This window comes from Mytilus galloprovincialis, chromosome 12 (assembly GCF_965363235.1).
Source record: "Mytilus galloprovincialis chromosome 12, xbMytGall1.hap1.1, whole genome shotgun sequence".
Lineage (NCBI taxonomy): Eukaryota > Metazoa > Mollusca > Bivalvia > Mytilida > Mytilidae > Mytilus > Mytilus galloprovincialis.
This window is the reverse complement of record NC_134849.1, coordinates 42,551,244-42,563,071: the sequence shown is the minus strand read 5'-3', so window position 1 is coordinate 42,563,071 and position 11,828 is coordinate 42,551,244.

Sequence of the window (11,828 nt, the reverse complement as noted above, 5' to 3'; positions counted from 1 at the left end):
CATCAATCTGAGAATTTGACATTTTGACATTTCATACATATCAATTCTTAGATAAACAATTTTAAAAGTGCAAGGACAGGTTGGTGCAATAGTTTCTTTAATATTTTTTTTCAAGCAGAGCAATAAATGAGACCTAATCTGACAAAGTTTTATTTATATATTACAATGTCTATAAGAACTTTACTGTTTCGCTTTTTTGTAAGAGCATATTTTAACTTAAAATTAACAGCAAAGGCAATTAATTACATGTTGTTAGGGAACCAACGATAGTTTTGGGAAAAACAGTGGTTTTCTTTTTGGAAATATAAAATTTTAGATAGATAATTATATAATTTAACAAAATCTGATCATTCCATATGCTTCTGCATATATCAGTTCAAAAATTGGTGTTCCAAATGAGAGAATCTACACTGGTATTAAGGTCGAATCAAGAATTTGTAAAAAAGGGAGCGGGGTATGTTTTAAGAAAACAAAAATATATACCGGAAAAGATACACGGAGTTTTATGAAAATCAAATATATTAATAAATTTAGAAGTATGCATTTTAATAACTTATATGGTATATTTCATGATTTTACTTTTAAAGAAATTACACATCCTATTTTGAAAACAGAATACCTATTAATTCGTGAAAATAAAATACAGTAAAGGTTAAATTTTTAATTAGACGTCAGTATTGGAAATGATGCACCTTCAACTTGGGCTGCGAGTCATCTTTTTTTATATAGGATCCATGTCATTAGAACGTTCAAGACTGAGAACGTAAAATCTGCACAGCTCCAAATCTTTTAAGAATAAATATATTCAAGTTCGTGCACTCAACATAGCGTCATATAATAAAAAAATAACATACCATTACTGCATCAGAAGGTATAGATTATGTTGTAGTTACCTCATCTACACAAAAACGTATCATTATAATTTTTTCAAAACATATGAAAATAATAAAGTTAACGATTTTTTTTTTATTTCAAATAATAATGTTTCAGATAAATAGCGTGACATGAACTATCATTGATATGGTCATATTTATAAATTTTTAAGAATTTAGTCCTCAATGCTCTTCTGTTATGTACTTTATTTTGCCTTTTTTTTTTTTTTTTTTTTTAAACTTTTTTTAATTTGAGCGTCACAGATGAGTCTTTTGTAGACGAAACGCGCGTCTGGCGTAAATACATAATTTGAACCTGGTATCTATGTGGGTTTATATATCTTTTTGGTGACTTGTTCCTGTTCTGTTATGAATCATAGTTGATAGCCAAACTCAGTAAAAATCCGTCTTAAGTCAATTTAACATGTTTAAGATCAATTCAAAAACACTTAGTACTGTAAAGCCTCGGTCACACCTTACCGGAAAGCTCGAACGGACGCCTAACGGATAACTTTTTTTCAATCCGTTCATGTCCGTAAGACGCCCGTTGTTATCCGTTAGACGTCCGTCCATATTCATTGCATGTCCGTTGAGCGTACGTTTTATCCGTCGACGTCCGTTCTGTCCGGTGGAAAATGTTGAGCATGTTCAAAACTTTAAACGGACGTCCAACGGATAAAATGTTCGTTGAACGTCCGTTAGGCGTCCGTTTTGTACGGTCCTCGTCCGTTTCGTTTCCGTTTTGTATCCATTTCGTGTCCGTTATACATCCGTTGGAGGTCTGGAAGATAAATTCACCAACGGATTTCTACCGGACCTTTAACGGATAAAACGGATGTTGAACGAATGATAAACGGACTTCTACCGGACGTATAACGGATAAAACGGATAATGAACGGATCTGAAACGGATAAATGCCAATTGAAAGTTTCGCGTCAGAAATGTCAATTATTTGTATGTCAGATTTCTTAAGGTTCATGAATTCTTATTATTCATAATCGACCTTAGAGTACACAATCAAGCAGCTCTTATTCAGGTCCGACACTGACCTTTTGCGGTATTTTGAAGAATAAAACAAAACCAGTTACACCTAAACATTTTGAATATTTATGCGATGTACATGTATTATTATTATCGCCTTTAATTTTTCCGTATATATTGTTCATCCGTTTTATCCGGTAGGCTTCCGTTGGGTGTCCGTTTTATGCGGTACTCGTCCGTTGGATGTACGTTCGACATCCGTTCTGTCCGGTACGTTTCCTTTTCTCGTACGTTGCATATCCGTTGTGTGTCCGTTAGGCATCCGTTACACGTCCGTTTTAGTCGGTCAGTACATTAACGGGCTCCCAACGGATAACAATTTTGTCAACAGACAACTTTTATTTTCACCTTTTCACCCGTTAGGCGTCCGTTCGTCCTATCTAGTAAGGTGTGACCGAGGCTTAAGATTAATAATATTTTTTGGTTATATAATCAAGAACTTCCTAAATATACTGCCAAAACTTCAATAAAGAACTTACCTTAAATAAATCAAATAGTAACAGCAATAACGGTCCAATCTTTGATTCAGATATTTCAGTTTTACACGAAAAACTGCACAGAAATTTACGATAAAAGGATCGATATTTTTTTCCCAATCGTTAAATTTCCTTTTTCAGATAATGATGGTCCTTCGGTACACTCTATCAGTATTTATATATTAAAAAAAACTCGTTCGTTATGTTATGTTATTTTGACGTTTGGGATTTCAATGAGCGCAAACTATGTATTAATGATAAGTAATTAAGTCAGGGATTTAGTTTCCATAAATTACTTTAAACCTTCACGTAATTTCTCTATAGATACAAAGATTTTATTTGGAAGTGTGGCTGTAACTGAAGAAATATTATTTCAAACGGAAAAGCACATTCTATTTTTACTGTGATTTTGTTTACCGAGCACGGAAATTTATAAAATGAATTTAATATAAAAGGTAACCAATTCTGTAATTAGATTTTTGAGTATTGTTTTTATTGGTATATGCAACCACGCATCTCATATTGCCTAATAGGACCCGAAACTAGTTTAGTGTTTTGGCAGTTAAAGCTTGTGATGGTCATCATAAGATGCCTTACTTTAATATAATCAAATATGATAATTGTTCATTTGAATATTGATACATTGATATATTTATATTTCATTTCTTAGATCTAGATATTATGACAGATCATAAGGGTTCCAACTGTCAATTTTAGGTTAACGTCTTTAACTTTAATATAGTAAGGATGACTCTAACATAATTACATCAAAATGACCGTGAGGGCATTCCAATGTATTGCTATCGCCTAGATTTGCACATGTTACTTTCGTTTTGGGTTTGAAACCGATCTGTTAACATGATTAATACGCTGATATAACTAGTGGAAACTAACATTCCTTATCGTTTGTTATAAATACAACTCTTCAATGAATACTGGTAAACATATTTTTGTTTAGAACATAAATTAATAAAAAGCCATCGAAAGCTTTATTATTGTAAAGCCAAGGTGGTCGAGTGGTTTAGCGCGTCGAAATCACAGTACAGGTGATTTGGTGTCACGATATCTCAATAGCATGAGTTCGAATCCCGGCGAGGGAGTAACAAAAAAATTGCGAAAGCAAATTTACAGATCTAACATTGTTGGGCTGATGTTTAGACGAGTTGTATATACAGAATTTACACAGCCATGTATCTTCATCTCTGCTGGTGATCCACATGGATAAATCGGTTGTTTAGATGTCACTGGTTCAGACGTACTTAAAAATACAATTATTTTTGTGACTGTATCTTGCATTAATTTGTAGGATCCTTTACTATAGATAATTCAGCTGATCTGTAACAAACCATCTTTATGCCTTATATACATCATGTAGTGTACTACGACGCTAGATTAAAACTGACGAGGAAAGGTAACACACGGCCATCGAAAGTCAAGGTGGTCAAATAATAAGATACGTAGGAAATCGTGTAATGACCTCTGCATATTATTATGCATACATTTAGTTAATAGGTAGAAACAAACGAGATTTAAAGGAATTTGGGTAGACTTCCTGTCTTCTATGTTTACGGACGGCCCAAAGTGCCAGTTGGATATTCAAAATTTATAGCGAAAACCTACCTGAGACCGCTTAAATGAGGGTGAGAAGGATCAAAACCCCTGGTCTTTCAATGTCCATAAAATGCGAAGAATTCATAGACTGATATCTGTATAAATAAATGTTATATTTTAGCAGTATTAGAAAAATCCTTCTAATACAACCTTTAAATATACAGAGTTTATGGAGATTGAAAGAACAGGGGTTCTCATCGTCATTAAAGCGGTCTCATGTCAGTTTTCGCTATATATTCTGAATATCCAACTGGCACTTTGGGCCGTCCGTAAACATAGAAAACAGGAGGTGTACCCAAATTCCTTTTAATCACGATTGTATCTACCAATTAACTTACTGTCTTGTTTATATTAGGCAGATCGAGAGTTCAGGGGGATCTCACCATTGCCCTGTGCCCTTTGTCTTGACTATTGTCAATTTCTTGCATAAAAGTACCAATCTAAGCCCTCTGTAGATATCGAAGATGACATTATTCGGGGAAATCCTTTTGATACAATCTTTATGTATACAGAGTTTATGAATTTGTCGAATTTTATGGATTTTGAAAATACAGGGGGTCTCACCGTCATTTAAGCGGTCTCAGGTATGTTTTCGCGATATATTTTGAATATCCAACTGGCACTTTGTACCCTCCATAAAAATGAAAGACATGAAGTGTACCCAAATTATTTTAGTCACATTGGTATCTACCTATCATCTTAATGTCTGCTTAATATTAGTCAGATTGAGAGATAAGGGGGCTCTCACCATTGTCCTGTGCCATTTGTTATAAAATGTTGACAATTTTTTGCACACAAGTAACAATCTAAGCCCTCCGTAGATATCGAAGATGGCATTACTCGGCAAGATCCTTTTGATACAATCTTTATAGATCTTTATATATACAGAGTTATATACACATTGAAAGAACAGGGGGGTATCACAGTCAATCCGCGGTCTCGGGTATGTTTCAACTATATATGTCTTCTTTTTTTTTTTTTGCTTTCCATATATATTTCTCTCTATAATTCTAAATATTTCAAGATCGAGTGACCGTTTTTTTAATTGTTTTCAGAAATTTTAGATATATAAAATTTCAGTTTTGATGTCGTTTTATTAATAAGAAAGTGTTTTTACATAAAGTCAAATATGCAACTTACATAAGCATTGGTATGGGTTTATATTCGAGGACAACGACAGTTTAAGACAACTTTCCTACGTATATCTTTTCATTCTTTTCAACTATGAAAATCATGCTTTTAATGTTATTAAGTATTATATTTTTTTTAACGATTTTCAACTAAATTTGAATAACAGCTGGTTCGTTTAATATTCGATATTCAATATATAACCGGCTGCTAGCAGTCGGTTCGATATTGAATATCGAATAACGAACCAGCTGTTAACTTCACATCCATCGTTAAAAGCCAAACGGTTGCCTATAATTGCTTACATCAACTTCATTTGAACTTGTTGATATATGTCTCGTTGGCAATCATACCACATCTCCTTGCATTTATAGATACAAATTTGTTTGAAATATGCTGAACTATCTATACAAACTAATAAACGGATGGACACATAAGCCACAAACCATCAAGAAAACCTGACAATTTCACACTACCACAAGATTATATTTAGAGAAACTAGATTACGGGGTCAAAGCCAGAATTTGGAGTATAATTTGTAATGTCAAAAAATAATTTGAAATGTCAAATCAAGGGAAATCGTGTTAGTGTTCATGTGTCTAAAACTTGGTAAATTATCTTTACCAAAAACCTTCTATTTCCAAAGCATGTGTCGGCATGTTTACAATGAGACATGCCATTTTAGAAGTATCGAAGTCGAGAATAGAAATTTAAGAGAACTATATATAGGTCTGCAAACATTCATGATGATGTTTAAGTTCAGACACACTATTCCTTTCCTTAATCATCTCATTTAAGTAATTTTTATGTGTTGAATGATGCAGACATATTACCACTAACTTAGCTTCTCTGGTAAGTCTGCACATTTAACATTGTTTTAACAAGATGAACGGAAATCTGTGAAAACAAAGCTACGAGATTTGGAGGTAACACATAAAATTCTTTTACCAGAAATGTATAAAAGGACGTTTATAATTACAACAAAAACTTTAAAAAAGACATTTAATCTTACAAAGGATGTTAAATGTGTACATTAAAAGAAGTATCAGTAAAAAAAAATCTAAACTGCTAAATTTAAAGTGTACAGATAATTTTGTTATTTATACTAAAATGCATACATGCATCAGGTTTACACAGCATGATTTTTTTTATAGAATGCATTTTGTTTTTATAATTTTTAGAAACCTTACATGTAAGTGCTCATATAAAAGTTATAGAGGATTCAAATTGTAAAAAAAAATTGGCAATTTTAATTTTCAGACCATCTATGTTGACATATATTGTACATGATTGGTCAGTCTAGGTATATTATACCCATTTTACATGATAGAATATAATTTTGTTGATATTTTTTTTTTTTCAAAGTGATTCAAAAAAGGCACTTGTCATCTGCAAAATATAAATAACAAATTGAAATATCAAAAATTAGCGGGAGATATTATGGACATAATTGTGCAAATCGTGATACAAGCATGAAATTTGGTATAAAGGTTGACTAAATGATACTTAAAAAAAATCCGCTGCTGGCCAGAAAAAAATCATTTTTTCAAAATGGCCACCACACATTTCGGAAATGGCGTCTTTACAAATTGGTAATAATTCGTTAATCCTTTGAAAGCTGTGTTATATGTAAAATTCAATGTTAGATTTGATAAAAAAGTAAATGACAGTTCCTAAATTACGACTAGACATCACATTAATGAAACTAAAGGTGACTTCCGGTTTCAAAATGCCGGCAAAAAAAGTCAAAAATTTCAATTTTTATACTTTCAAGCAACTTCACAAGGGATGTAAATCCTTGAAAAATGTGTGATAGGTATAATCCAATGTAAGTTATGATAAAACGTTAAAAAATTCATAAGTACGACAAAATAACACATAAATGAAAAAATAGTGACTTCCGGTTAAAAAATGGCGAAAAATACGTAGAAAATATTTTTATAATTTCCATCAACTTAACAAGTGATAACACTTTTTGTTAAGTTTAAATGCTTAGTTTAGTTAGAAAGACAGGTTGTTTATCTTATAATAATCTGATAGTTGCCTATACAACAACCCGTACAAGGAAGGCCAGAACGGTAGCATCTTCAGTTACCAACACAGCTTGATTTTCGCCTCCGCATTTCAAAATTTCCTGACACGAGGATGCAACGGCAGTCAAAGAAGTCCATTTTGGTTTCCAAATGTCATTGATTCTTTCTTTCATCCAATCCCAATGTATATGACTTGGTACATGTACCTGTCGAATACATGAATCAGGCTGAGCCAAAACAACTCCTCCTTGATATACTTCTCTTTTTATGTGCTCTGGAAAAGAACCTCTTGTAGGCGGAATTGCATCACAATGCCGGTGCCTCCTGGCAAACAATTCACATCGTGCCTCGCTTCATAGTTAAGCCAAAAAAAAAACGTCCTTTACATCTGGAAAAACTTCCATTGTTAGCCAAGCTGACATCTTCCCTTTCTCACGACAATTCGGCAAAGTGCCAAATCCACTGAATGCATGGACGAAAGTAAGAGCAGCTACACAAGGAGCAAACGCATTTAATATGTCACGTACAGGAAGCCATCAAAAGTCGTTATTCCTTCCATAACCTATCTACAATTTGTTCTACCTAATTTTCCGATTGCTGCAATTATTGATACTATTACATCTGTGTCAGTACTACCTAAAATTACATTTTACAACACTTTTCATAATCATGCCGAACATGGACAAACATTCGTGCTTCTTAATGATTACATTAAGGGGAAAGATAGGAAGTATTGTCATTGAAATTGCAAAAAATATTTTCACCATGCGTATCATACACATTTGTATTAAGGTCTCAAGAAGCAATTTTGTCAGCAAGAAACTTGAACAATTTCGTTTCGTTGTCATCTTCACAGAGAAAACTACTACAAATCAACACATTTCAATCTGCCACAAGAACCTTAAGTAAACATCAAATACAATGTCTACTTTTGAATATTTATCGATGCAAGATTTTATATACTAGTAAGGCAGTATGACATCATTAGTATAACATTCGAATATTTTTGCCCAACTTTGTGACCTGGAATTAACCATTGCTACCCCTCCAACGATAAATGCGTCCGAATTTGGATCAGCAAATCGTAGAATGTTTCAAGTAAACCCATTTGCAGCGATTTAATACCACTATTTCAAGTGACATCCTGAGATAAAGACAGAGGAGCAGTTTAGTTTTTATGGATAAAGAAATATTCCAAGTAAAACTGTCTACTGTGACAAGAAATGAAAAGTCTAGAAAAGATATCGCAATCACTTTAAAGGTTCTCTAGCTTTGTTTTTGACAAAGACGTTTTGCATTTACTTCAAAAGATCTTCGTATTGTTTGGACCAATATCTTGGAGTTTATTTACATATCTTACCTGTTTCCGAATCAACAATTTCCTAAATGAAGTATTTATTTTTTACAAATCTGACAACTCTTCTAGAAATGAATTTCCAGACTCGTTCATCACTTTACAAATCCTTTAAAGCTGTTTAAAGAAATCTTTTTGTGTTTTCGTAGAGTCTTCATTATGTCGTTCGTCTTTTGTATAATGACCCAAACCACTAGATCTTTAAAATTCATATTCTAGTATACTGACTCCTGGTCCAGATACCACCCATTTGTCTAAAAGTGATCTTTGGTTAATCCTATGACACCAACATCGCCCTTCACAATTGCATTATTCTGTTTTTGTGCCTGATAAATTGTGTAATAAGAAAGAAATTTGCTGGTCTTACGCACAGTGAAATTATCATTTTCAAATTCCATCGCCACCTGTGGGTGATGTTCGGGAAGGGAAGTCATATCTCGGAGACGGGTCGGTAACGATCGAGCATAATTCACACGATCAAGACCTAAAACAATATGCTATCATGCTTTATATGGACTGTTTGAAAAGTACGAAATCTCACTCATGAAATAAGCATAATACCAAAATCAAAAGAAGTTCTTAATTTATAATTGAACGCCAGGAATTAAACTGTGGTCTAGATGACTCTATTTCCTTACACCAGTCTTATAATTCACTGAACGCCACAGAGTCATGGCATAATTATATATTCTGAGTTTAGCTTTCATAATCTGAACTTAACAATTCAAGCAAACTACATGCGGTTGTCTGGTGGGCCTATCTAGTTCTAGATACATTTGAACATACATAAAGAGAATCTGCCGTTCTTGGTGTTGCAATATTGGTTGTAGCGGGGACACATATCCTTCAACTTTCACGAAATATATCACCCAGAGTTTTACAACAAGTCATTTCAATGTGCAATTCACCAAACATGACGATAAATTTATCTTCTCCGTACGAATCAGGCCATTCCCACTGAATTTCAAAAAGTGGTTGATCTGCAGTTACAATTGATGTTTTTCCAGGATTAACCACATTTTCGCCTTAACCACCGAATACCTGAGAATTGCCTGGTAGTGCATACAAATCGCTCTTGATGTCTATAAATAGTTTGCACATGCGCAAAAGTGTTAAACACATGTGTATCATAACCTTGAAAAATGTTATTCAACCAATTCATAATATTATTAGAAATCCAAAAACACTAAATATAGTTCAAATGTTTTTGAAATAATTTTGTTACAATTTTGCGCATGCGCAAATACTGGATATGTCAAATATTCATTTTTAATAAATATGTGATGTAAGGAATGTATCAACCAAACCTGGGAATTGGTTTTTACTAAAAAGAAGTTCAAAGAAAAGTTTTCCAGAAAATCAGTATTTTCAAACTAAAAAAACAGCCATTTTAGAAAATGGCCGTGGCCACCTTGAAAATTTTTTGTTTAATGGCCAGCAGTTAATTCTTAAAAAGTATATAATAATGATGCTTTGTGGTAATTTTCATGCTTGTATCATCATTTGCACAATTCCCTCGATTTTGCTTGCTAATAACTCTCACTAAATCAATGTGGAAGGAATGTGAAGTAAAATATCGATGGTAAAAATATATTTTAAGGCCGTGTTTACACCAAACGCCATGTACAGTAAACGTGTTTACAATTAGTTGAATGTAATGTACACTGGTTTCACATTAAAGGAGTAAGTCCGGTAAGGACCGATTTTGGCCTCAAATTTCAGGTTCGTCTGACGAAAGATTTTGACCACTTTTTAAACACTTAAGTAGCTATTTTATTTGATTCAATTCGTTTATGTGAAAGATTTTAACTGATTTAGTCATTAAAAACGATCCGATTCAAGCCCAAATATGAAAAATCTACCAAATATGCCGAAAAATGTCACTTTTCAGATGGTTTTTGTCAAAAATGAAAGTGGCCGGATCTGTGTTCATCCTCAACCTTTATATATTTTATGTATTGTCATAAAATACAACTGACAATTCAATATTAAGGATGAACACGAATGCGGCCACTTTAGTTTTGCACGAAAACCGTCTAAAAATTAACTAAAATGCTAGAATTGTGAAGATTTCAGTAATTTAGCATGCCTTAATGGTGCTAGTACCCGATATATGGGCATTGTATTGTCAAAAACAGCCTATATTCATGTAGCAGAAGCATTTTACTGTCCAATAAATAACTAAAAGATTACATTTTAACAATTTTGTAAAACTGCTATATTTTGGGGCCAAAAAGGGGTCTTACTGGATCTACTCCTTTGTTCACATCTATACAACTGGTTTAGTTACCTGTGCATGAGTTTTGTTCACTCTTATAAACTATATGTCATTTAAATGTTCATTACATAGAATCTAATCAAAATTTCTAGCAGTGGTTGAAGCCATTTTGATGATTTGTACCTATTTTAAAGATACTAAAGATGTCTCGAATACCAGAGGCGGATAAAGGCATTTTTAAAATGCTTTGGGTTCCAAACAATGATTGTCCCAACCCCCAGAACCAGCCTCCATCTATATCCGCCACTAATTATGCAATAAATCATGTAGGCTACAAACGAAGAAGGATTGAGATTTTTAGGGTGTTTTAGTAATACCTTTATGAGTGAATCATTGATTGAGTTAAGACCAGTGGCAAATATTTCTGTGTACTTTCAGTCAATTCTGAAAGAAATTTTCAAATGAATTCTGTGTTGGCAATGATGATGCTTTTAGTCTGGATTAGGGGTTAAGGAATGACCATTCAATTAAAAAAAGGGGGGTGTCCATAAAAAGTATTCTGATTCTAACATTGAGAAAATATCTGAATCCAGATTTTCCCCATACCTTTTAGTGTTGAATTATTGAGTTATTCGATTAATAGCTTTGAAAATCTAAATAAAATTGTTCGTCCTACATGTATGCGTGGAAAAAAATTGTGTCAGACATAAAAACCATAACTTCCCACGTGTAGTTAAATGGTTGCTCCCTAATAAGGCTACTTAAAAGTTTTTTTTCATATAACAAACCAATTAATATATTGGGTTTAGACAACTAATTCGGTAAAAAAAAACTACATACATTATTGTTATTAATATCAATTTTCTTCAAAAAACGTTTCTTCTTTAAGGGGCAACATCAAAAGTTCAATGAAGGATAAAAAACTTAATTCACATAGTTTTTTCACTGACCCCCCCCCCCCCCCCCCCTCCCCCCTCTGAACTTAATTAGGGGAAAATTGATTTTCCCATGTAGATATGTGTAAAAATCAATGTCGGATAACCACATCTTGCAGCAGTTCAACCCCTGAGAACTCAGCCTAAGACTTCTATGATC